General features: G+C 48.2%; 1 protein-coding gene across 9 annotated transcripts in view; it reads right to left on the bottom strand.

Moving 5' to 3' along the window:
• The window catches only part of MBNL3 (muscleblind like splicing regulator 3), a 94560-nt gene extending 68501 nt beyond the window's left edge, over positions 1-26059 (bottom strand). For 3 of the 9 annotated variants that reach the window (XR_011699025.1, XM_071569253.1, XM_071569257.1), the window contains exon 1: positions 25705-25824. The gene's annotated coding sequence lies outside the window, so the exon portion shown is untranslated. Of the gene's footprint in view, positions 1-24610; positions 24824-25704; positions 25825-25949 lie in introns of those variants that run through there. The other 6 variants (XM_071569254.1, XM_071569258.1, XM_071569259.1 and 3 more) reach the window with 5 other exon arrangements.
• Between the last annotated feature and the right edge of the window lie 928 nt (positions 26060-26987).

Here is a 26987-nt window from a genome sequence, read left to right as displayed (position 1 = left end):
CTTCCGGCCTCCTACAGGAGGCAACTTCCCAGTGCTGGGGGGCCAGGGAGCTGCCTTACAGCAGGGTGGCTGACCCGAAAGGAGCATTTCCTCTGCGGTGCAGAAGCAGCTACTGCGCTGCTGTGAAGCAGTGCTAAAATCCTCTCCAGTGCCAGCACCGCTTGGGAGGGGTTAGGACCACAATTACACCAGCTGCAAACACAAAAGAAAAGGGGAAAAAAATGTTGGCAGGGATCTCTGGAGGTCAGCTAATCCAAACCCAGTCTCAAAGCACAGTCAGCTTCAGAGGTGGATGCTTCCATATCCAAGCACAAAAAGAGCTGTCTCACACAAAAAAAGCTCAATTGAGTCAAACAAATTTACAGAGGAGACAGGAAAGGCCAAGGCTCATTAAGGCTTGTTCCCCACCACGTAATCATAAGAAATAGGATCAAGCAGATGTATCCCACAATCTATCTGATTATCCTACTCAGTGTTCAAGAAACCCCCAAGGTCCCTGCCAATCAGATAAGTGTCCGTGTGTGTTTGGACAGGCCAAGGGGATTGCTGAGCGGCGGGAATGCCTTTACCCAAATGCCCTTCATGGGATTCTCCCAGGAGGAATGAACTAGAGTTCCTTCCTAAGCTCCAAGCATGGCCCTACCTTTGAAGCCAGGCAACAATACTTCATTAAGCAGGAGAAATACTGAAATAGGAGCCCAGACTGAGCCATTCCCTGTTGCAGAGGAGGCCCAGGACTTAGGGGAGGTGTCAGATATGCTGCATACACAGAGACCTGCCATGTCATAGGTGCCTCTGACAGTGCACACGTATCTGTGCCTGGAAAATTCCTACTCCAGACTTCTCAATCAAAGAGCTTGGCTGCTTAAAGAGACAATATTCTGCAACAGGAAGGTACTTTCCATGTGGGTTCCATATTACATCTTTTAAAAGCACATTTGTGTACACACCACAGTTGCAGGCACTCCTGCATTAGCTGTCCTACCTGGTGACCACAGGACTGCAGAAAGAGGAGACAGCATTTGGATTGTGGCTTGAATTCTTTCTCAGCCAGAAGAATTCACAGAAAACAAAAAAGTTTTTCTTTTAACATTCTTTGTACTGAGCGCTTGGATAAACCGTAAGTAGTAACTTGGCAGCAAACCAGTTTGGTACAAACACAGCACACCAGAACAAATGCAGTCATCACAAAGCCACTGCTCTGGGTCAGACAGTAATTTTCCCCTTTGCACAGCGCAGGCCTCCAAAGTCTTTATGCTACTACATTCGAGTCCATCTGAGTTACACTTACGTGTTAAAAACAAGGACTCATGCACAATGAGGAAAACATCTGTTGTTTATGGGCTATGGGGAAGGGCATACAGTGCACACAGGTACTCAAAGAGCATTTGTGAAACCATTCAGGACTTGGGGAAAAGGAAGCCTTGACTTATTTCTCAACTCAGACCTCTAACAGCATCCTCAGGTTGCAAATCAAATATGCGATGACAGAAGAAGACCAAAAGACTGGTAACAAAAGCATCCAACATATTTAGGATAATTTCTTTCAGGATTAAAATAAAGAAGTTATAACATGCAGGAAAGCAGGAAAAGCAAATATAACAACTGAGAGCATATTTTCCACTTCCATGTGCCAGTAAAATCCAGAGCAGCCTGGTCCCAAACCTCAAAGGCATTATGGTTGCACAGGTAGTCATCATTTTGACAGGAAAGCTGTGTTACTCTGTAAGTGTCAGACTGGGACCCTGGAAACAGGGTCTCACAGTCTGCTGCAGCCACAGGTGCCACAAGTGACAAGTCTCTTAATTCCTCTGCAAGCTGGGAGGGGCCGTTATATTCCCATCTCTCAGTGATGTTTGGCAGATAAAACGCAGGAGCTGCAATCGGGCACTCGGAAACTGCTGCAGTAAAGGCTGTATGAACACTGGATGAACAGATCTGTTTCAGACTCCACAGCCATTACACCACAAAGCAGGACACAGGAGGGAGAGCAGAAAACATGCACACACACATAGATCTGCCCCATTAATCCAGCAGGCTGCAACAGGATGAAAGGCACGTCCAACAACTCCGATCCTGCTTGCGCAGCAGTAAACACCCTCAGCATGGAAGGCAGGCCCTGCTGCAGCACATGTAGGGGAGCTGCGGAGCCAAGAGGCACCTGGAAAGTGTAAGGACCAGCTCTGGCAGCACACTTTGGCACCAAGCACTACCCACTCAATTCTCTGTCCAATGCCCTTGTGGGACACAAGGTTAGGGGTGCATGCAGAGAGGAGTCAATGCAGCTAAGCCCTGAAAAAGGCAAAAGGAAGTCAAAGTCACCCTTGAGGCACTTCCCAAGCTGTTCAGAGTTAGTGCGTTGGCCTCTCCTGCCTTACACACACCTCGAAATCTGTTACTCATTTCTCTTCATCTCACTGCCAGGTGGATGAATCAACTTTTCAGGCACTGAATATCTTGTTTTCCCTGAGATGCCTGATTCATTGACACCAACTGAAGTCCTCATCTTCAAATCTCTCCTTCCCTTCCTACATCTGTAATATGGCAGCCTCCACCTTTTCTCCCCTGTGGAAGTCTTAGTGACCTGAATTATTTCCAGTTTCCCACTTAAGCCCTGTGGCATGGTCTCCTTCAGAAAGCATCTGACTCAGCATGAAACCGATAACCAGGGCAGATGTGCAGGTGAACAGTGACTTCCATGCCACCAGTCTGCAGCCCCCAGCCACATGCAAGCACACAAGGATACACCATGCCTGGATGGGTGTCTGTCCAAGCTGAATTTTAAAGCAGAAGGCAAAAAAGCCAAGTAGGGATATATTCACTCGAACACTGAATACACCTTTTGAACTACCATCCATCAATATACTTATTTCCCTCCACCCAAGGGAAAAGGCTTGGGTGATGGCGGAGGGAAGAGAGGATAGATGGCAAGTGAAGTCTTTGTTTTAATTGGCTGCTGTTAAGAACATTAGAAGGATGTTTGAAGGAGAATGATTACAGGCAGAGTGCAGAGGAGGTAATCAAAGGTGTCCAACAAACTGAATTTATGATGTGGCTTAGCAATCCATCACCTGGCCATCACTCCTGTGTACATGCACATACAAAAGCCTCAAAATATATTTAGCTCAGGGGGTCTGGAAAAAAGCAGCTGTTCTTGCAACCCCAGCTAACAGCACTCTGCTCCTTATAATATTACAGTAGCAATTTATTTCAAACAAGGGAGGCAAATCAGATATAAAGGATAAATTGTTTTAAATTCTTCTTAGTGTGAAGACAACTTTGTTTACTAAATGCATACAAGGGAACATATGTGTACAGCACAAACCCAGGAGTGGAAATTTGGCTTCCTGCAGTTCCCTGTGATATAGATGCATTTTTTCCAGAGGAAGTCCAATGGTCTTGTTTGTTTTCACCACTAATAGAGGAGGAGTTCAATGAAATTTTCTATTGGGAGAGTCTAATGAGGTCAGAATAAGAGAACAGAGTAACTAGGAAGGAATGTCATTGCATTTTATTTATAGAAGAAGGATAAAGGTGGGGCCTCACAAGAGGCAGAGGATGGGCCTGTTTTGCCACACAGGGCCAGGCTGGAACACTTGGTCCTGTGAGCCTGAGGGGGTTTAGAGCTTTTCTTTTTTTTTTTTTTTTTTTTTTGCAACAGCAAATCCTTTGCTGAGATCAGTGAGAATGAAGTGAGTGGAGGGATCGAGCTGGGAGAAGAGCAGAGTGGTGGGCAGTGCATGGAGAGTGGGGAATGACTGTGGGGCAGCTCTCAGCCATGCCCCCCTCCCCAACCTGTTTCCTTTCCTTCCTTGGAAAGATGAGTGCCTTCACCTGCTCCACTGAATTGGGCATCTCTCTACTGCTCTTTAAAGGGAGTCCAAGTTACAACAGGGTAAATATGGAGGGAATCAAGAGCAAGAAAAGTTCAGTGCAGGAGCACAGGCGGGCATACGGTGCTGCAAAGGGAGCAGCCACCAGCAGGACAGGGATCGACTCTCTTGTTAAGGGTGGATGTCAAAACCCAGAGACACAGCCTGAGGGAGAAGAGATGGGCCAGAGTAAGGCTGTGAAAATGAAAAGGAAGGAACAAAGCTAAATAAAAGAACCGAGGTGGAGCGGAAAGGGGCTTGATTAGGATAAACAGGTAAGGAGGAAAAAGGGTGCATTCAAGAGCAAGCAGGCCGTGGTCTGTTTCCTGGCACCAGCTAATCTGATTGGCACGGAGATACAAGAAACAGAGGCTTAAATAGCTCATGGGAGCAGATCTTCAGCTGGGGAGAGCCATCATCACTTAGCAATTAACTCCCTCGCAGGCTCTGCCCCCAAAGCCGAAGCACAGAGCTGACCCTGCTGAGCGCAGCCAACGCAGAACAGAGGAGCACAAAACAAAGTGTCTTCCTAAGGGTTAACAGACAGCAGAGAACAAGCTGTTCCGTGCATTCAGGTCACGAAAAACAGAACTGGGACTTGACACGCGCACCATGCACACGCTGCTCTGCCAGGATCACCAGAGCTCAAGTGCAGGAGCAGCCAACTCTGCCTGCTAGGAATGAGACTGTGAGAAGCTTCACCTTAAAAACATGTGAGGACAGTGTTAACACAGAGGAGTATCGTTTAGAGAACATTTAGGCATCTGAGAAGACCAGAAACTAGCATTTCTGCTCTGCTTCCTGATATTCTAGGAAATCCTAGGAAATTCCTGATATGCCAGGAAAGGACTAAGGGAAGACTCGTTACGGGGAATGTGTGCAGGAATAGGTGTAAAGTAAAGCAGTCTTTCACCCCTCCTGTGCTGCCCAGTGCTGCAGGTCTCCTATTGTGCTGGAGATGTAGGTGGAAACAACCCAGCAGACTGGACCCAGAACCACAGGAATGTTTCAGGAAGGGAACGAAAATGCTCCTTGACAGGCATTCATGGGACGCTGGACTTCCCTTCCAGCATGCAAGTCGTCAAATATTATGTTTCAGAGTGGTGCACTGTGTGTGCGAGTCCCTCCTCTGCTCCTGCCCACAGGCACATGTGAGTAGAGGTCAAGCCCTCTGGGCAGCCGGAGTGTGGAGGAACAACCCTCCTTCCAGCTGGGCTGCAGCTGGTGAAAAGGATCCAGCAGCCCCCGGAGATGCCCAGGAGTAACAGCACAGAAGAACATGCACCATCTCCCACTCTGGTGCTCTCCAGCCGCCCACTATTTCTAACTCTGAGGACTTTCAGAGAATTCCTGCTGTGCTTTGCCTGTTCACTATTACCCATCCAACCCCTGGCTCAGTGCTTGCTCTGTCTCCCCAACACTTTTGCAAGCTTCGTGTGCCCACAAAACCTTTTCCAAAAGACCTTCAGAGCTCCATTATGGCTCACATAAAGGCGAAAGACCTCCTTTGGAGTTCATGGCCACAATTACGCCTTTATCAGCCTTTCCTTCCCCTGGTTTGTTTTATGGTGTGCTGCAGACTGAGCATCAGTCTCTTCCCCAGAGACACGTGGTTTCTGGGACTTCTACTATCAGCCATGAACTTCAAAATCTGTGTACAACAGTGTACAAAGCTTATTTTCCCCTTAGATGAAGGGGAGGGGTCAGAGTGACACAGAGTAATCGTGAGATGAAATGCCACAATTTCCAAACCTTTCTGTGAGCTCAACACAGCCAGTCTTATTTCCAATCCCAGACTTAAAAGAAAGTTTTGCAATTAAAAAAAAAAACTGTGACCTTGAATACAAGGACTATGATTTAACTAACCCACATTCAGGATTTGTTAATCAAGAAGCCCTTCTGTAAGCTACAGCACAAAGGGACTTTTCCAAAGATCAGGTTACCTCTGCCCAGCTGTGCCATGGTGGAATTTTCAGAGACCTTTATATAAAAGCTCCAAAAGAGCATTCCACTACTGAAACCTCTCTGTTTGCTCTTCTCTCTCTGCTCTGCAAGGAGCAAGGTGAGCTGGAGCCTGGCTCAACCCACGGCTAAGGAAGGGCTCGTAATTAAGCAGTAACAATCACAACCAGGAGACATTTCAAGGGACTGACGACCAGCTGGGTGGGGCCACAATCCACGGACTTAATCAGCATCTCAACCTCAGGAACTGCACAGCAGAGGCTGCACCAGGATTATAAACCACAATGAGAACACACACTCTTCAAACATGCATCTTTTGAGGGTCTGGAGAGCCTTACAGCTACTTCTTCACAGCTAATCCCATCACAGGTACAGGGCAAGGTTAGCAAGTAAGTGTCCAGAGTGAGTTTATTCATTTTATCTGGCAGAGAAGTGTTTTTTACCCTCAATCCCATGGTAATATTACCTTGACAGGTGCAGTGCCCACAGTAAATACTCTCTCTGTTCCATATTCTGAATTACCCTTTAGGGATGAAAGCAAAGATACACATTCAGGGAATGGATGTTGCCTACACTCTCCTGCACAGTTTGCAGCATCAGAAAATTAAGCTGATGGAAGAGCAAAACCTGATGCTGCCCCTAAAGCACAACTTGTTTGGAATCATTACTCACAGGCCAGTTAAACTAGGAAGTTGACTGTTCTGTACCCTTTTCTGCTTATTTCTTTATGGATTATAAGGCAAAATACAAACTTCAAAGAAATGTCCTGGAAATGCCACATGCCCTAGGCCACCACATATATCCCACTGTCAGTAGCCCTGACCTGAACTTTACCCCTCTCCTTAATTTGTTATGCTACCTTTTAATAAAGTATCAGCTGCATCCCTTTGCTCCTACTGACTAGCTAAGATATCACTGCAACATGGTGGCAGTTGGTAATTAGTATTTTTAACTCTTGGAAAGTGTTTTGTACGGCAGCACTTTCTCCTGGAGTTGGCTTTAACCCACTGTCCTAACTCCTCTGAAACACAGACCCACCAAGATGCCACCAGGTGCAATGTCTGTGCATGTGGAAGGACCAAGGTCTTAGAACCATTATCAGAGTACAAAGGAGCTATCAGGTCCAAAAGGTCTTGTCTCCTCCCAGGCAGATGTTCAGCACTGTAGCACAGATTTGTGCAGGCTTCCCGTCATTCTCTTCTTTTGGCAGTTTTAGTTGCTACATCAGTACATCCCCCAAGCCCCACATCATTTCTGTCCAGCCAGGGCTCTGCCTGCAGACAGGACAGCTCTTTTTAACTGGATCTTTGTTCTTTCAACATCATCTAAATATCACTCCCTTAACACCTGATTTAGTATTTCAACCCCTTTAATTACACACAGTGGAGATTTTATCGGAAATCTGATTATTGTTTGAAAGTCTGAGCATTTCATCCCAGCCTCAGAATTGATCTATCGACTGCCTTTAAATCTCACATTTTAATTTAACATTTAACACTTTATACCCACATTAATTACATTTCCCATGATCAATATCAGCAAACACCGTCTCTGGCCCTCTCCTGATAGAGTGACCTTGGAGACCCTGCTCTGCCAAACATTCAAGATAGCTTTGCTCTTGAACATGGACATTTACAAGGCTGATCTGTCCAGTGAGAGAGGAAGAGAAAGAAAAACCATGAAAAACAGCAATACTGAGTAAGTAGCAAGGTTTAGTAAGCAACACCACCAGCAGAGATGCAAAGGTACAGCCCTGGCCATGGGACTGGCCTGGCCCCAGGACATGGGGAGCAGAGACTCTGCCAGCTCACCATCCATCTGTCCCACTCCCACCTTGGCTGGAGGGGGATCAGGCTCTGAAGCAGGGAGCCACCATGTATAGGCTCTGTTCTAACTCCTGCCCACACTGAACAGCAGGTGAGCTGGGTCTGGCCTGTCCAAGAGCTGCACACAAGCAGCAGGGCATGGGAAATGTCTGATGGGCTTGGTACCTCCCAGCATTTAACCAGCTTGCAGGTTTAGTCCCTCTGTTTGCCTCAACACGGCACAATACGGAGAGCAAAGTGCTCCTACGATCCCCAAGTTTAGCAGATCTCTTATTAGCAAACACAAACTGCACAGACTAATTAAGGAAGACACTCAATATGCTGACTTTCTACCCAGCCTCTGCCAGCTCTCAAAGGTGGCTGCTATAAGGGACTGGACGGTCTGGCTTTGCCAGCAGGACAATACCAGATCTCCTTCTCTAATCCATGGGAAGCAGAACTGGACATGTGTGAGGAGACTCAGGTCCTCCTTGCACCCGGCCTGCAATGCATTTGTGTTTGTGTTGCAACTGGAGAGGGAAGACAACAGCGTCCCCAGCGCCGCAGAAAACAGCAATACTTGTCCCTGAATAATTTCTCTAGCATATTAAGCACAAGTCATTCTTATGCAAAGACTGCCCTGTACAGCTGCCAAGGTCAATAAGACCTTGCTTTATTTGCTGCATAAGGGCTGGCTGCGCAAGTTTTACCTTGTACATATTTTTCCATGTGTTCTCTTGTCTTAGATTTCCCTGCTGTGAGTGTCTGCATCTCGCTGTCTGTTCAGTAGGTCACGCCACCTTCTCTGGCTGTTGATAATGACTACCCAATATCCAGTGCTCCACAACAGTCAAAATTCCAGCAAACCAACTCCTATGGTATGTTTAATTCAAAAGACAGCAAGGACAATATTGAATAACAATTTTCAAGGAAAACATGCTCCACAGCTTTTTGTAACAACATCAATATGTTTCTATTTTCAGGGGGTCGTGACCTGCTATCCACTCACACAGCCATCACTGTTCACATTTTAGTATCTACATACAGATGATTTTTTGTGCAAGGATTGCATTCAACCACATGGCACTGCCTGCACACACAGGCTCTGGATTACAGTATCAGCAAGTGCAGACTTCGGGAAACAGCCAAGTGCTGAACAGCCTGGGTCTAAATAGATGACAGGGTCTGAAAATAAGGCCCTATGCTTTTTTAAATTGCAGACACATTCTTACAGACTACAGCCAATAGTTATGCTAGACTGAAGACTGTCCCTCTGCCCAGTTTACTGAATCCTATGACACTGCATACAGTCAAATTTAAATATTTCCACGAGGAAGAAAAATAGTTATTTTGAAAGTGTACAACATCATGATACTGCAAAACTCAAATTTTGACATTTAACACAAGTAATTCCTTTGCAGAAGAACATTTAAGTGACCTACCTGAGGTCAGTGGCCAGCTTGGTAAACTTCACAATGGCCCACCCTGCTCAGGAGTCACACTGGTCAGGAAGCACCTGCCTTGCTCCAGCCTCTAAAACCAAATCAATGAAGACATGCAAGCAAAAATGTCCCTGATGTACCACGAGCAGTGCAGCAGTCCCCCGAGGGCGGGCAGACCATCTTTCTGGCTGGTTTATTTCACCACATCTGATTTGCCACAACAGCATTAGGTGCTGAGCTTCTGCTTATCAGTGTCTGATGCAAACAAGCTGCCCTATGCAAACAAGCTTCCAGCCAGTGAGAAGATCTGGTCTGGTGGGAACAGCAAGCCAGGACTCCATACAAGGGCTCACACATCCTTCTTCCAGCTCAGAAATCCAGCTGTTTCAGCTGGCTCACTTTGCACCCCGCTGTTGCCTGAACCCCCTTCACAAGTTACAGTCAGTACCACTAACATCACAGCACCCTGAGGGCTACAAGGTCCTCGGGGTAGAAATCCTCTTCCCCTTTACTCTGCAGCAGTCTCTGACCTTGGTAAGACTCCACAGCCATTGCTGTAAAAGAAACCATCACTCAAGCTCAAACACATCCTGGTGCCAGCAGTCTCCCAACTGGAGACAGGCAGCTCTACAATGGGGCTGCACAGAGGGGTTAAGAAGCACCGCTGAAAAGGGATGCAAACAAGGACTACAGGCTCTGAGCAAGCACTCTACCATACAAAAGGTGAGCATCACTTGTAAGCAAGAGCTGTCTGGCTGAGCGTACTGCCTTTGTTAACCGAGAATGCCACATGATGGAGTGGGCTAATTAACTGCATTTTACTTTGGGGGACCCAGGCTTAAATCCTGGCTCTTGTCACAGCTGAAAATGAATTTAGAGACTAGAATAAGAGCCGAGATAATTTATTTTCTACAAAATCACCAAATAATTGCCAGTCTCCTGACGGAGAGGTCCAGAATTCTATGAAGGGTACTAGTGCTTATGCTGTTATTTCTCGAAATATAAAAGTTATTAAGGATTGATGTGAGCAGTCATCACAGCTATCCACACTGCTCTGCCGGACTGAGCACCCCAACATGAGGAATCTCAGCATTCAACACATGATCCAGGCTGCAGGTTCTACAGGGAGGGGAGCCATGCAATTCAATTTTCTTATGGATTCATATATCCCTTAAATTTAAAGGGACAAAGCACAGCCCTGGTGTAACTCTAGTTACTTCACTGGAAAACCACCGGGGCTGGTTGTGGTCCAAGGGAGCTGAGGGTAATTTCCCCACTTCCTCTCAGCTGAAGGCAGCCCAGCAGAGCCAGTAGAGAAGCAAGTACTTTCCCCATAAAGTAATTCTCTATTTTTATCATGCTAAGAAAGTTTTTCATTTGGAAACTAAAGCTCCTGCTTTGGGAAGAAGCCAAGCACCCTATTCCTTTTCTGATTTTTACCACAGAAGTTTTCATCTAGTCAAATAAGCCATTTTTCCACTGAAAGGAATCACTGTGGAAAAATCTCCATCCCAAATGACGGAGATCCTTGGTGTCAGAGCACTTCTGGGAGCAACATACTCAACGTGTGAGTTAACCAGCAGCTAGCCATGATGAAGCCCAGTTTTAGGCACAATATGCTGCTCTACTGAAGTACAGGGTTATTGCTTCTGAAGTGTCATCACCCTTCTCTTTCCTCCTCTCTCAACAAAGAGGCATCTCCAGCACCTTCAGCAGTCAGCACAACTGAATTTGGGCAGGAAGATACAACGGAGGTCAAAAGGAGCACAGAAACATTTTCTGAAGCAGCCTCCAGCACACAGTGCTCTGGCACACAGCACAGCTCAGCAATACAGCACCTTTCATCTGCACCAAGCAGGAGACCCAGACACTTAACCCCTCAACACAACAAAGTGAGGGGTAGGTGTTGTCTTCACACTAAGGTTTTACACCGAGCCAAAGGTTTGTGTGGGAGGTTTCCCTTGAACAGCAGAAGAGGAAAACTGAAATCAGTCTTCTATCCAAAAAATCAAGACTTGGGGGGAAGGATCAGTCAGAAGACATCCATGAACTGGGGATGGAGAGAGCAGCAGCCAGAGTGCTCTGGGGCTGACGAAGAACTCAGGGACCAGGAGGTCCCTGCTCCCAGGCATGGTGGATTCCCAAGGCCAAACCAAATTCTGCAAGTAAGGGCCATGCATCTCCCCCCGCCGTTATCTTTAAATCCTCTTTATCCCGCGGAGCTGTTCTCCACCCTCCTTCCCTTTTAATCAGGCCTGACCTACAGATGTCAGCCTCATTTCGGCTAAGTCAACACAACTGCCACATCTAGGATGCTGTTACAGGAAAAACCTTACTTACACTCTTGGCTAAATTCCAGAATCTGCTTCTTGGTCTAGACCTGACCTCGTTCCTCTTCTGCAAGCTTAATCCTATACCTTAAGGGCACAGCAAACACACAGGGACTCCACTGTGGGCCTGGCTAAGCTCAGTCTCCCCTTCAGCCTGCAGAGACTCTTTTGATCATGCTGCACAAACACCAACAATTATTGACAGGAGACTCTCTCAGAACTGATTGTTCTTAAGGAACACACATATGTTCAAAAGCCAAAAAGGCAAACACAAAACACACAGTACTTTCTAAAGGCTAAGCCCCTACACTAGAGCTCACCCAACAGGACACAAACCTTCAATCAACACTCTCCGAAGTTTCCTCAGATGCAGCTCTGGCCTCACACTGAAATCATAGCCAAGTCTGATACATCCAGCTTCATCCAAAGGTTAGAATGCAAGAGTTTGGGTTGGAAGCAACCCTCAAAATCATCTATTTCCAATACCTCTGTCATAGGCAGGGATACCTTCCACTAAATCAGGTTGTTCGAAGTCCCACCCAGCCTGGCCTTGAGCATTTATTTATTCATCCTTGATCAGCAACGCAAAACTGGACACGAATTGAACACAAAGAACTTCACCCAGATAGCACATCAACCTCCAACAGCACCTTACCAGGCACAGCCCAGTAACTTTCTGCAACAGAATGGTCAAAGAGTGAGCCAATTTATGGCTCCTCTAGTTTGCCACACTTGGCCTGGTCCTTGCTGTCCACACCCCACGTGGCCAACACGCAGCAGTCACAGGCTGAAGGTGAAGGGACAACAGCTTGTCCTGTCTTGCCTAAACACATCATATGAATAGTGTATCAAGACTTCACAGACCTGGCTCCTGCACTCCTGCCCCTTATGACCCAAAAACCTCAACCCTGGTCACATATCAGTAGCAGTAGTGGAAATATCAACTAATGAATGAGATATTAGCAACTATTTTGTTATCAGTTTATTCCAAGAGAGCAGCTAGCTGTGAATTTAACCTTCAGGCAACAACACAGGTTTTTCTTAGCTCTCAAAGACATTTGCTTAGTATTTTGTTAAGTGTTTGTGGGGGATGTTCAAAATCCCAATTATCTGTATCTGACATGAAGCTGAACCAATACCCTGATGGTTCACAGGAGCTGTAAAGACAAAACTCCATCAAGACTAGGACGAGCCTTCAGATCAATTTGTCTGAGTTCTGAAACAGTCCTGAAATATGTGCTCCAAGAAATCCTCCACACAAACACACCTTTCATACCATGGGAGGAGGAGGGGAGGGAGAGGAAAAGAGATTCAAAACAAAAGCCAGATCCTCAGGTAACTGAAAAATCAGAGACTGCAGAGATTGCTCCTTCAGCTTACACTACCACGGATTTGAGCCAAAGTTGTTTTTATAGTCCTTTTATTAAATATTTTAATCTGCCTTTCTACCTGCTATGTGTGCAATCTAGTCAGTCCTTTTCAGAGAAATTATTTATTCAGTTTTACAGTGACTAACCTGAATTTCCAGACTGCTTCAAAAGAAAAACTGAAGCATCTCTTTACAAAATGCAAAGAGCATTAGGATTCTTCCCCCTTGTTTTTCTTTTTTCCTCCACCCCTCAGCTGAAACATCTCTACCTCTCATCTAACAAATAAACAAATTACGTATCTTTCCACAAAAAAATGCTCTTCACCTCCATGCCAAAAATGTGCTGACAGGTTTTATTTTTACTTTTCTTTGTTCAAGACACTTGAGGTGGAATAAATTCCTTTCTTGTTTGTTTTTTTTTAATTGATTTTTCAGTTTAGCCATCTACTTGAAAAAAACAGCAAGTCTTACATCACTGGCTGCAGTTTTACAACCTGGAATAAACTGAACACTATGCTGAAAGCGTGGGATTACCACTGGGTTGGCATTAGTGGGATACCCCGGGAAAAACAGCCACAGTCCAAAGGAAGTTACAGGGTCAGTAAAAGTGGCTGCACTGTTGCATGAACCACCTTAATGTTACTTCCTAGATTAAAACATGGGAAGTAGCATCACAACACTTAAATACAATTAAGGCTCTAATTCAAGTCCATCAAATGGAGGACCAGTTCCAAAAGGCAAGGACTCACCTGGATACACTTGTGGCACCCAGGGGAGGAGTCCTGGGGACAGGGAGCTCAGGTAGCACTCACCCATCTTCACCACGTGCCTTCACTCTGCCTGCTGCAGGGGAAGCGATGCCACAGACAGCGGGTCTGGCTTAAGGCAAGGTTTAAGGTCCTTACAACTGTATTTCACCACGAGTAAGCTCTGCCTCTGGGAGGGGGAAGGCAGATGTACATTTTCTTGAGTGGAGATGCCCTCTACTCAACCCAGCCTAAGAGCTTCACCTACATGAGGCTGTGATTAGGGGATTCAGGTCATGAGCAAGCAGATCTCATGCTTTAATTCTCTCTCTCATTTTGGTTGCCTGGATCTCCAGGATGAGCAACAACACATTTTTGCAGAAACACGAGCTCGGGTGCACCAGCTCTCTCCCTCAGAGGAGGGAGATGCATCAAGTCAATCGTGATAACCTCCCACCCGAAGGTGTCAGAGGCTGCCATGGCACTCTCCCCACATTGAAAGGAAAAACAACAATCCTAAAACCAGACTTGACTCTTTGTCTCCACAATCCAGCTAATAATACTACGATATTTAACAGTACTGTTGCATTTGTACCTCACCTCTGGTATGTATGTACGGCCAAACTTTGTGAACGAAGATTTGGGAAGGGCTCTCCCCACATGGGTGTGCCCTTCCAGCCTGTGCAGTGGATTTTTGAGGTGAGGCACAGCGTGCACAGAACTGGCCCCACCTTTTAAGTCCTAAGGTCCATTTGCCAGGGCTAAGCAAGCTTGGACAGTGACAGGAAGTCCTTGGGACTGTCACAGCACCCGGTACTAACCGGGGCTGACCCTGCTGAGCATCCGAGATCTGACGGGATCGGATGGCAGGGAGGCTTTAACTGCCAGGGGAAGAGTCCCACTGAGACTCGACCTTAGGACCTTGGGATTTGGAGTCCAGAGTGCTCTCCATTACACCACGGGACCGCCCCCTCACCTCTGGTAAACCATCCAGAAATTTGTATATCCAAAACTACAGCAGCCTGCATCCCCTCACACTCTCCCAGCTTTCGGTTTCCTCATGAGATCACCCTCCTGAGAACCACTTCAGCAGCACATGGAGGTTTAAGACCATCCTAAAACCACCCACACACTCATATCAGATTGCAGGCCTTTGTTTCACTCTCCCGTAAGCATCACGCAGGATTAGCCCCTTGCTAAGTGATCAGGGACTGCAGTAACACGCTCACAGTTTTGCCATTTATTTGTGGCAGCTTTCACTACCTGCAGATGCTGTCCAAAAATACAGAAGAAAAATCTGTGCCCTTGGGAGCTCATAGTCTAAAGGCAGAGGTCAGAAGAAACACTCTGTTCTTATTAATGCAGTTCTATGGAGAGCTGGGGAAAAAAAAGTCATGTCTGTATGCTTCTCAAAAGCAGATTAAGGCTAATAATACATAGATTACTGACATTAAACGAATTTAAATTCATTCTTCTATTATTCAGAATATTGAGTTTTGTACGTTCCTCTCAGGATCACTCCCATTTGTAGCCAGCTTCACTTTCTGACTATCACAAAGTTGTTATATTTGGACTATAATCCCTGCAATGGACTTCTACCCCTCAACTCTTCTGTTGTACCAAGCGTCTTATAAAATAAAACCTATTTGCAGTGTTAGTTTAACCTAAAAAGGGAGAAGGATGCTTGTAATTGCTGCATAACTCTGCGACAAGTTTTTGCAGTCCTAACAGGTTCTCTGCCTATGAACAGACAAGGGGAAAGTCTCACTCATGCTGTAGCAGTGTTATTGCTGCAGCAGCAACAAGTGGTGCTCAGCCCCAGGCTCTGCCAGGGAGTGGGAGCTGGCACTCACCAGCCTGGACATGCCACAGCATCAGCACGTGGCACAGGCACAGGGGACCAACAAAGAGTCCCATCACTGATGACCAAAACCCAGTTTTAGATTCAAGTTGCTCCTCACTAACACTCAGACTCAACTGAAGACACTGCTCTGCACAACCCCATGAGGGATTTAATGGTTTTACAGCCAACACCAGCAACCTGAAGATGAAGCCAGTAACAGGAGCAAATTCAGCCACAGATCCACTTTCAGGAGAAAAAAAAAGTCTTTTGGAATTTAAGTTTCAACTCAACTGCAGGAACCCTCTACCCAGACATCATGACATTGATGAAGAAATATCTGAGGATGCTCAAAAGAAAGCTATCAGAAAAGCAAGTCACCAGCCACGTTTGCTGCTGAACATCATGAAAGATCGCGCTAAAAGAGTCTCACAAGTGTTTGCACTACATTTTACTGAGGGAAAGGGAAATTCATGACAAAAAAGATATGACATGCTTGGCTGGACTTCCCCATGTGCTCTACTGGTCCCCACACTGGAAAGTCAAGACAACACATCCTCAGGCCTGTAGAGCTGGGATCAGGGGGCAGTTATCTGAATCACAGAATCACAGACTATTCTGAGTTGGAAGGGTCCCACAAGGATCATCGAGTCCATCTCTTAAGTCAATGGCCCACATAGGGGATGGAACCCATGACCTTGGCATTATTACAACCAAGTTTTAACCAACTGAGATAATCTCAGGGTCTGAAATGCAGTTTGAGGTGAATTGCCACTGCACAGGATCAGTCCAACTCAATTGTCCAGTTCTTTTGTTTCAAAAAGGGTGTTACTGCTGATCAAAGGCACCTCCCTGAACTGACAGCCTTATGCAATGGCTGCATTAAGCATTACTCTTATTACATCAGTACCTGATTGTAATAATGTGTTACTGAACTAAAAAACCTCAGTACCCTGTGAAAGGCCATCAGTGCCCAGCTCAGCCTCACCCCTGCAGATGTTCTCCTACAGCCCTGGGCATCCTCCAGCTCCACTTTCACCAGCATTTCCAGCTGACCCAAGCACAGCCTGCATCGGCCCAGGCATCACTCCTGCCCTCTCCCTTGGACAGGAAAACATTCGAGAGAGGAGAGAGGACAGCAGCAGGGAGGAAAGACAGCACACCTTCTAGTGGCAAAACCTTTTGAAGAGCATGAAATGGCAGGCTCAGCTCCTCATGGCACCCATGGAGCCAAGGGCACCCAGCACAGCCTGGGAGCTCATGCAGCCACCAATGGCTCTGCCTTGGCAACACCCCACTGTCAAGAGGCTTCCACGATTTTCCCAAATACACACATTCCCCACATTTGCTTCTCTCCTTGTATATGCTGAAAGCCATACACATTAAAAACATACAAGGGGAACTGGGTGCAGACCCTGTGAAATGGATGAATTCTGCAGTGTTATCCAGCCACTCTTTCCACCCAGAAGTCACCAGCTACTGCATCCCTCATGTTGGCTGAGCAAGTGGAGATGCTCCAAGACCCAGGGGAAAACTTTCTCATGTAAGCTGGCATTGAAAATGGTGCACTCACCCAACTAAGGGCATCTAGGACAATCTCTACAACTGGGCTGAATTTAGAAATCCTGGTATCTCCAGAGAAACAAGATGGGTGGCATTGTACAGAAAATAAATATCTGTTATTAAACACACCAGAAGCTTCCCTGTACCTTATGAATGGATGTCAGGGTCTTGTCAGAAGGATAAACCTTCCACCTCACACAGGGCACAGAATGAATTTGCCGTTCAGCAGCAGCATCCTCATTCCAACCTCAGTATCTGAGCATCAGCTACTGAATGAGTCACTACAACACAGTCACCAGAGCTGGAAAGTCCCCAACCCAGCAGGTCTCTCCCTTCAGCAAGGTTCAGAAAACATCATGCAGAATCTAACCCACATGTCCCACTTATCTCCTCGGTCTCAGAGGAAACATGGATCACAGCAATTCAACCAACTGCTCTGCAGTCCCTGAAAATCATGGTGAAGGTGGTCAGTCCCAGGTGAGAGCCAGCCAAGCTGTGGGCACATGTGGGTGCACAGAGCAGGCATGGGGAGGAGTGGAGACAACCTGTCTCCGTTTCTGAGCAAGGTGGAGGAGGCTGGTTGCATTCAGAGGCAGCAGAGGTGTCACCTCACTGGTCATACTGCAGGAGTGCAGCCCACTCTGGCCAGCCTTATTCACGCGACCTGAAGTGTGGCTTCCTCCAGCATGGCATGAAAGGTGCTGCTGCATTAGCCAGACCACCCCTGGGTACTTGGGACACTGCCAACATTAGCTCATTACCCAGGCTATGCTTAACAAAGGGCACTGAGGTTGTAACACTGAGTGCTTCACTGAGTAATTAGTCAAGCTGAATCCATCAGGGATGGACTCTGTGGAACAAGCAGAGTGCACGGGATGGAGGGATTCATTTGTGGGTGCAGGATCAAGTGCAAAGGATGGTCAGCCCCAAAACCTGGACAGTCTGTTCAAGGGCATGAAGGCACCACAAGACAACTCTGTGCTCTGCCTTCTTTGGTCAGACATAACACTAGCACCTGGAAGCTTCAGAGAAAGGAAGATAAATCACCTGTAACCCCAAGGATTACATATGTGCATAACCAAGCTACTGTTTCTTTTCTGCACTTCAAAAATAACTTCCCTGAAATGTATCTGAAAATGCAGTAACAAGGCCCCTGGGCTGGCCCAGCTCATTATTATTTATATAAAAAATGTTCAGACTGTATTTGAAAGGAGCCCACTGATACCTGGTATGGCTATAAAAAGGTTTATCCATTTTGACCTGTTGGCTGCAGACAGAGTAGGAGATCAGAACAGCTTGATTAGAAGAGTGACCAGCATTGATCAAAAATTTTGACCAGATTTTGGGAGCAGAAACCCAAGCACTTTTGCTGTCCAGCCAGGGAAGAGCCCAAAGAGCCCAATTCTCTCTTCTCCATCCATTTTGTACTTTGTGGTAATGCTTTGCATGCTGTGGACTAACCCAGTGCTCTGGAGAACAATTCCCAGAGCAGCCTGGCAGCCAGCCATGGCTCAGAGCAGGTGATGCTCTTTTGCAGAAGCTCGTTGGAAAACTGGGCAGGATTTTCTATCAGTAAGATGGGGACATTTGGTAGCTCACCATTCCAGCTTTTAGGACCACTTTAACGACTGGTCCAACAACCCACAGGGGCTCCTCCCTCCCAGCATCACAGCCCTGCATGGCACAACCACACCTCTCTGCCACAGCCCCAGAACCTTCCACCAAAAGATCACCAAATGCTTCACAACCATGAAAGAATTAAGTGCCAGCATCCCGATTAACTCCAGCAGCATTATCCCCTCATGATCAGTTACACCAAAGCAGGCTGAGGTGTCCCAGCCTCCCTGTAAGCCTGTTGAGGAGCTGGTCATGGCAGACAGACCTGCCACCTCTCCCTCTGCTCAGCTACAACCTGCAAGCTATTTCAAAGGCTCTTTTCAAAGCAGAAGGAAAAAAAAGAAAAAGCTTTTTGTTTTCCTTGAAAAGCAGGTTGTGCAACAAAGAAAGCACTAATAAAGGTTTCACCATCCAAATTAAAAGTCAAAGGCAGCAATAAAGCATCTCTGAAATGTAAGAAACACGTTGTGTGCAGTGTGAAATTTATTGCCGCCTTGCAGAATGAAGCCAAACATCTTAATATGGAAAAACACCGCTACTTTTGACCCAAACAGATTGGGAACAGGAAGTAAAAACAAATTACCCAGCTGCAGCAGAGAAACCAGCGTTTCCTGCCCACGCTCACCCTGCCCAGGGCCACACTCTGCCTGCCCAGGGGCCAATCCCACCTAAACCAGTTTGTTTTTAAAGCTCTTCTAGGCAAGATCCGGCCTTTAAGTGAAGGGGAATCACTGAGGAGAGCCAGGTAAATGGGACTACAGGAATCATCCCAAATGCTGCATCCATTTCTAAACTGCACAGCGCCAGACTCCCCTGCAAGGGGATTCCCCTCCATTCAGTGGCTCTCTCCATTTTCACCAGCCAAATTCCTGACTCAGGATAGGCACATTTCAGGAGTTAATTTTGGCTTTATTACATCATCACCAGCAAACCCTGAGAAATTAAGTCAAGCCTCAATTGGCTCAAAACATAATTGCATTTCTTTTAAATAATAGCTTTGCATTACTTCATTTTTTGTTGGGTTTTTTCTGAGCTCGTGCATATTACATCCTAATTATATTTTTCAAGCCTTCATTTGCAGCTACAGGAATAACCCAGAAAGACATACAGATGAGCTAATTTTCAAATCATCACTTGAGTAAGGACATGGAGCTTTGAAAAAGTGACAGATAGACCAAGGGACCTGCAAGAAAAAAAGAAACATGCAAAACTGACAGCCCGGCAGCTCTTCTGATAAAGCCAGTAACTCAAATGCCAGAGAGAATGGTTTTTGAGATCTCAGCAGAACAAACACTGACTATCACATATGTAATACAGCAGAAAATGCCATTTACACAAACACTACACACTGAACAGCAGCTCAGAACATTGTATTTTGACTAAAATTCTGCTTTCACAAAATCTCATAAGCATCATTTTTATCAACTCAAGCAGATTTTTCCTACAAGATTTTAAAAGATTACATGCCAGGTGTAGAACACTTCATAAAGCAGAGTTAGATTTTTTGACTTGCATGATTTTTTTTTAAATAATAGCAACCAGCAAATTACAGCCTTTAGTACAACACTGCCTTCACAGCAGATTTATGGCAGCATTACCGAAAGCAGAATTTCACCCAACACTTCTGAGTAACACAGACATCTGCAGAACCAAGGGGGAAAAAGCACATAAACATGCACAACCACACATTTTGTGCATTACCATCCAAGACTTTTACAAGGATGGGTGTTTAGTGCCACTGTTCTGCAAGACAGCACCCCGAGCACGCACAGACTGTGGTTTGCTCTCCTGCACACAGTGACCTCCAGTCCTGCCTCATATTCCTTTAAATCCTTCACTTTCATGCTCACAAATGCTGCTTTGGCAGAGGGGCTGCACTGCCAGGAGGGAAACACCCCACACTCAGTTATCGTGCTACATGAAATCCTCCCTCTGACCCACAGCAAAAAAAATATACAAGTTTATCACGCCAAGGAAAGAACAATAAGTGGGAGTCCAAAAAGGCAGTCAGAAGTACCGCCAAAAAATCAGAGCTCTTTCTCAAAAAATGGCCCTCCCTTAGGAAGGCTGCCAATCAACCCTGATCACGAGGCTGTTTTCCGAGGGTGAATAGAGTTCTTATTGACACAGCTTATGTCTGCAGCATGCAGCCCTCCACAAGGCTTTCAAGAGCAGATCGGATTACACAGACACATTCTCTCTGATTTTATGCATTCAGAAGCCCTCAGACATAAAATACCCAGCTCAGAAGGCCACCGCTTTTTCAGCTCACTATCGGCCTCCCTGCTTTGACAAAAAAATAGCAGGCAAACAGATCCTGGCACCTTTACAAGGGCTCCCGAGGCCCTCGCCCTCACTCGGCAGGGCCAGATAATTTGGAGGCCAAGTCACAGATTTGCTCCCTGTGAGTAACACAAGCAACTCATTCCCATGGTAAGTACTTAACATCAGGACAGGAGAAGGGAAAAAACAAATATCTGCTGACACCATTTAAAATGGGGGACGATAACATCACTCTGGGTAGACAATCCTTCCTGGAAGATGGCATGGAAAAAGGGGAGGATACACACGAACAACACACAATGCACAGCTAAGCAGGCAAGAGGTGCCCAACAGCAAAAGCATCACAAGTATAAATTCTGGTAAATCATCTATTCAGAGGCAGCAATTTGCACACATGGGAACCTGAAGAAAAACTAAAAGGATATATTTATACAGTTTCTATACTTAAGGGGCATGATAAGGAACTCCATTCTAGCAGCAGACTCACATACAAAGTCCAGGGTTCCCGTGATGCTGCACCAGAGGTGAGCAGAGAATTACAAAGCATTTTATTACAAACACTCCAGCTTAAACACTGCACTTCAGCAAGAGAGACAAATCTGTGCTTAAATCATGTGACAAATTAGGACCTGAGCATTGCCCTAGAGAAGGATGCATGCACTAGCCAGAGGTCTGGACTACAATTAAAAAGAAGCTCACCAAAAATAAGTCTAAGAAGCAAACCAGTACATTACACATGGGTAAGTGGATCTCTATCACCTAAAAAGGAACTCCTGCATCAACTGAGCCACACTGAATTGAAACTTCTCACTGAAATATTACATATGGCAAACACAGCAAATCAAGCAAGCTTGAGCTTCAGAGCTTTTACGGGATTTTAAGAGCAAACACACACTGTTCAATAAAGACATCCTCTCTTCCCTGCTTCCAGGCTGCAGACATTCCCCAAATCAGTGTTTCTATCATGTCGAAAAAGATTTTTCTCAGATTTTTCTTAATGGGTGCCAGGAGGTTGGACCTGGGTAACAGAAATGCAGGATGCCACGTCTGCCTGAGGTGGCAGTTCTTCGGCTGGATGTTTGCAGTTTTCAGAGCACCCCAAGAGAGCCACAGCTCCTGTGACTACCTTTGGGAAAACGAGATTAAGCAAACTCTGGTTTTCAGAGCTCAGCCTCCCTCTCACTGAGCAGTCCTGTGTTCCCAGTACTCAGTTTCCACACGTGACTTCTAGTATGCTCATGGTCAGAACCGCCTGCTCCTATGAAGGCTGCACACTCTTTCCCAACACGTCTGAGTCACGCAATGGTTTGCTGCATTGCCAAAGCCGAGTTCTCACCACCAGCACAGCAGGGGTGTCCTGCACCAGTCACCAAATCCTGCCTGCATATTCATCATCTTCACCTGTGCCTGTATTAGACACAAAGAAAATCTTCATTTGCTGTTTAGGCTCCTGACTAAGCTGCAGGCACTGATGACTAGGTTTGACTTGTGTATTTAGGAAGATCCATTTGCCAGACACCAGCCATGCAGTTTTGCTGTGGCTCAGCCCTATCCTGTCCTGCCTGTGCCCCACTAGTCCTTGGGCCAGCACAACCATTTCTGTGGCCACATGGAGAAGTCAACCAAGGAGCAGTGATGTCTTAAAATAAGCATCACTTTTTTACCTGTTATTCTAAAAAATTATTCTTAATTAATGGATGGTAAAAAGACTGGAGGAAAGGACTGGAAGCAGGACAACTGCTTCCACTACAGCACCAGCTTCAAAACTGATTTTCAAGCTATGCTGCAAAAAGATAGCCAACCTCTCTCTCTTCGCTGTCCCAAGTCTTTGAATTTGCACTTTGAGATTCACTTAAGTGTGCAGAACAACTCTCTAAACCTCACTACTGGTGGCACCATAAGTGCAAAACTCGATGGTCCATGTGTTCCTCTTGCCAAGATGGGGCAAGCCCAGGAGTAAATTATTAAGTCTGTAAAAATCTACAAGTAACATTAAGGTTCATGCCAGTCATTACCCAACATGAGGGCGGAGCAGGCCACTACGGCTTGGGAAGTGGAACTGGCATGAAAATGACTAGAAAATCCACTGTGTGGATGCAACATCCCAACATCTCAGAGGGACAGCTGCCCAGTACCCCTACGGTCAATAACCTTCCTGCAGCACATGGTCCAGCACTGGGAGGGAGGGATGACAGCCCTAGATCTACCCTCTCATTCTCTATGTGGTTCCCTCACTCTCCCACAGCAGTCAGAATTCTCCTGGTTTGGCCAGATGCTGCAGGAGGCTGAGCAGCACAGTTCACAGCATGGTAGAGCCAACCAATTTCCTTGCTGACCACCAGCTCCGCTTTGGGCCCCTGCCAGTATATCCCAAAAGGCCCATAAACCAGCACCAGACTCACAACAGCGACATAACTATCGACAGCCAGAACCAGGTGCATAACTCAGCCACTTCTAGGAAGGCCAACTATGCCTGAAGCAGACTGTTCCTCCTCCTGCTAGAAGGGCATCCCATAATACTTAGAAGCTTCAGCACAGTCCATTGTCTTTCAAAGACAAACACTCAAACACTGAAATAGCTCTCAAACTTTTCTGGGCCATCTCTACTTTAAAATGACTTAATTTAAATATGTTCCATGTCTATATATATATATATACACACACACACACCGAGGGAAATTAGCATTGTGAGCAGGGCTGGTGCCCACACACCATAACTCTGCACAGCCTCCCAGGTCTGCTGGTCCACAGCTGTGCTGCCACAGCCCCACAGCAAACCAGAGCCGCTCGAGAGCCCCACCAGGATCCTGCCTCACTGGCAGGAGCATTGGGAGGACCACAGCCTATGGGCTCTCCAGCAGACCACTTGCTAACACACATCTTTTTTGGGGTATGGAGAGCAATGGGGGCAGGAAAGTTTTAAGACCAAATTAAAGAGTCCTTTAAGCCCTTCAGTTCTCCACAAAGCTGAATCCCCAAGTTCTTCCTTCAGCAGAAAGAAGAACTTTTTCCTATCCCCCTGCCCCCACCAGGGCCAAGCTACATGATTCAATAGTAAATAAAGCTCCACCAAGAAGGACTGTGTCACTTAAGGCGTTTCTCCAACCTGGAGAGCAGCACCACTGCAGCCTTCCTGTACTACCTCAACAGCAAAATACCCACAAAGAGGACCCATAGGGGGAAAACATCTCTGCAACCCCATGAAAGCTGCTATATGGAAACTTTAACTGCATTACTTCTGCTTCTGCATAATTCCAGAAGAAGTGGCTTAATTCAGATTGCTCCAACTCAGACATTCGATAGTTCCGACACAGTATAGACTATAACCTCACTCTAATTACACGATCACATTACGTGTCCAACAACTGCTGCAATTTAGTCTTGCCTGATACACCCCAGCTCAAAACTGGTCATCCCACCTCTCATACTTTTTGGCAACCTTTCAATGGAGGCAGGGATACCCAGCAACACCTCAGCATCTGACACATGCACACCCCAAGCTCCAAAAAGATTAAGTCATTATTTCCTTGCAGTAATGAAGGCAACGACTTCCATCAGCACAGAATAAACTAGTTTTAGGCAAATAGCACGGACACAACACTACTGCTCACATGCTTCTCTGTGCAAACGCCATACAGGATTACTGCTAATAGCTACAGCACCACGAATTCGCATGTCGCTCCCCGAGCCAGGTGTTGGTCGCAGACGGAGCCTATCCGAGCAAGGCAGGAGTTTTCAGAGAGCCAAAAGCTGCAGGATCAGGCGTTCGGAGTTTCACTACCTCAAAGGCAGGGGATGTTCCTTACAGCAGCGCACGTCTTGCCTTTGAGCTCAGAACTGCACCCGCCGCTCCCGCTGCCATGAAAGGGGAAGGTTTTCCCCCCGCAGCCGCTCGCCCGCGCCTGAGCCGAATGTTAACAGGTCTCTGCCTCATGCCCGACCGGGGAATGCTCCGCTCTCCGCCAGGACGAGCTGTCCGGCCATGGCTCGGCGATGATTCAGCAAGGGGGAGGCTCCCGGAGGGAAGGCACACCTCCTGCGAGCTGTCACACCGCGGGGCCGGGGCAAAATGGGAGAGAGAACTTGCTCCGTCTGTCATGGCTGCACTTTCCCAAATGCGTAACCTGGCTCGGGAGGGTTCGCGTGGGGGGGCGAGACGGGGGGACAGGGAAGATGTTTCCATCAGCCGGCACATGGAAATAATTGAAGGAAACATCTCGAGGCTTTTAACTATGGCACAGGCAAATGAAGGGGAGGGCGGGGGAAAAGGCCAGACACTTTGGGAGCCAGCATCAACTTCGCCAGGCTGTGTTCTTTGTTTCTAGGCAGACTCCAGTGCGGTGGCAAGAATGAACAAATGCGCATGTCTTCATAAGAGTCCAAAAAAAAAAAGAAAAAAAAAGAGGAAAAAACCCCACTCCCCTCCGGCCCCTCTCCCGCCGCTGCGGTGGCCGGAGCCCTCCGGAGAGTTTGTGCTGCTTTTTCCAGAAGTAAAACTCCGCTTCCCTCTGCTCCGAGCGGGGGGGTTTTGCAACGCTACGAGGCTTTCGGGGGTTACGGCAGCGCCCGCAGCACTTTCGGCCGCAAACATTAGTTTCGGTGCGGGTTTTGTGATTTTATTTTTTCCCCTTCCGAGGAGCAGCCCACCGTGCCCGCCAAGCTCCGGCCGCCCGGCGGGGCACAGCGGGGCCCGGCCCGCCGCCGCCAGACAAAGGAGCGATGCGGAGCCGCGTCGGCACCCGCGGGCAGCCCCGCCGGCAATGCCGGGCCACCCGTCCGCGGCACCGGCACCGGGACCGGCCCCCGCCGCCGCGCCCCCTGCCCGCAGCGCGCCCCCCTGCCCGCAGCGGGGCCCCGAGCCTGCCCCGGCCTTACCTCGGCGGCGGCAGCGGCGCTCGCAGGCAGCGGCAGCGGCGGCCGCTCCGAGCCACGCGCGGCGGCGCGGGGCGAGCCACGGGGGCCGGTTTAGCGCGGGGGCCGCCTGCGCGCCGCCATTTTAACGCCTCCCGCCCGCCCTCCGCCCCCCCATCCCGTCCGCCCCCCCCGCTCCCCGCGGCCACGCGCGGCGTGGAAATGCCGCCCAGCGCCCCCGCCCCGGCCTCCCCCGTCCCCGCCGTTACATTGACGCAGCGGCTCCTGGTCGCGCCGAGCCCGCCGTGGCGGAGCGGTAGCAGCAGGGCAGCAGCAGCAGCAGCCGCCGCTGTCGTCGTGGCCCCTCCGCCGCCGCCTCCCGCCGCCGGGCGCACATGGTACGCTCCGGGGCCGCGCCGCGCCCCGCCGGCCGCGCGCGCCGCCCGGCTGCTGCCATGGCAACCGCCCCGCGACCCCCGCCCCGGCGGGGCCTGCGGAGAGTGGATATGGGGCTGCGGGAGAGGGCACATGGGGCTGCGGGAGAGGGCACATGGGGCTGCGGGACAGGGGATATGGGGCTGCGGGAGAGGGGAGAGGGAGCTGCGCAACGTGGGGCTATGGGAGATGGGCCTGCGGGACAGGGGGGCTGCGGGACAGGGGAGATGGGGCTGTGGAACATGGGGCTATGGGAGATGGGACTGCGGGACAGGGGGCTGCGGGAGAGGGGAGATGGGGCTGTGGAACATGGGGCTATGGGAGATGGGACTGCGGGAGAGGGGAGATGGGGCTGCGGGACATGATGCTGCGGGACATGGGAGATGGGGCTGCAGGAGAGGGGTCTGCGGGAGAGGAGAGAATGGGACTTCGGGAGATGGGGCTATGGGAGATGGGGCTGCGGGCCCGGCCTCTCCCGCAGCCCCCAGGGTGCCCGCACTGCCCGCACCACGGACACGGGCACCAGGCCTGCCGCCCGCACCTTGTCCTGGCCGCTGTACCTAAAGCCACCTCCGCGCCCTGTGCTGAGTGCGCCTGTCCCCAAAGCCACCTCCACGAGCACCTGCCGAGGGACTGCATTCCTGTTGTTCCCAAACCACCATCACATCTGCCTGACAATGTCTCCTCCATCCCCAAAGCCACCATCATGCCTCCTTATAATGTCCCCGCTGTCCCCAAAACCATTGTCGTGTCTGCCTGCTGAGGGGCTGCATTCCCAATGTCCCCAAAACCACCATCACATCCCCCCGCACTATGTCCCCACTGTTCCCAAAACCACTGTCACACCTCCCTGCCATGTCCCCACTGTCACC

This window comes from Pithys albifrons, chromosome 14 (genome assembly GCF_047495875.1).
Source record: "Pithys albifrons albifrons isolate INPA30051 chromosome 14, PitAlb_v1, whole genome shotgun sequence".
NCBI classification, from domain to species: domain Eukaryota; kingdom Metazoa; phylum Chordata; class Aves; order Passeriformes; family Thamnophilidae; genus Pithys; species Pithys albifrons.
This window is presented reverse-complemented; position numbering and strand designations above follow the sequence as displayed.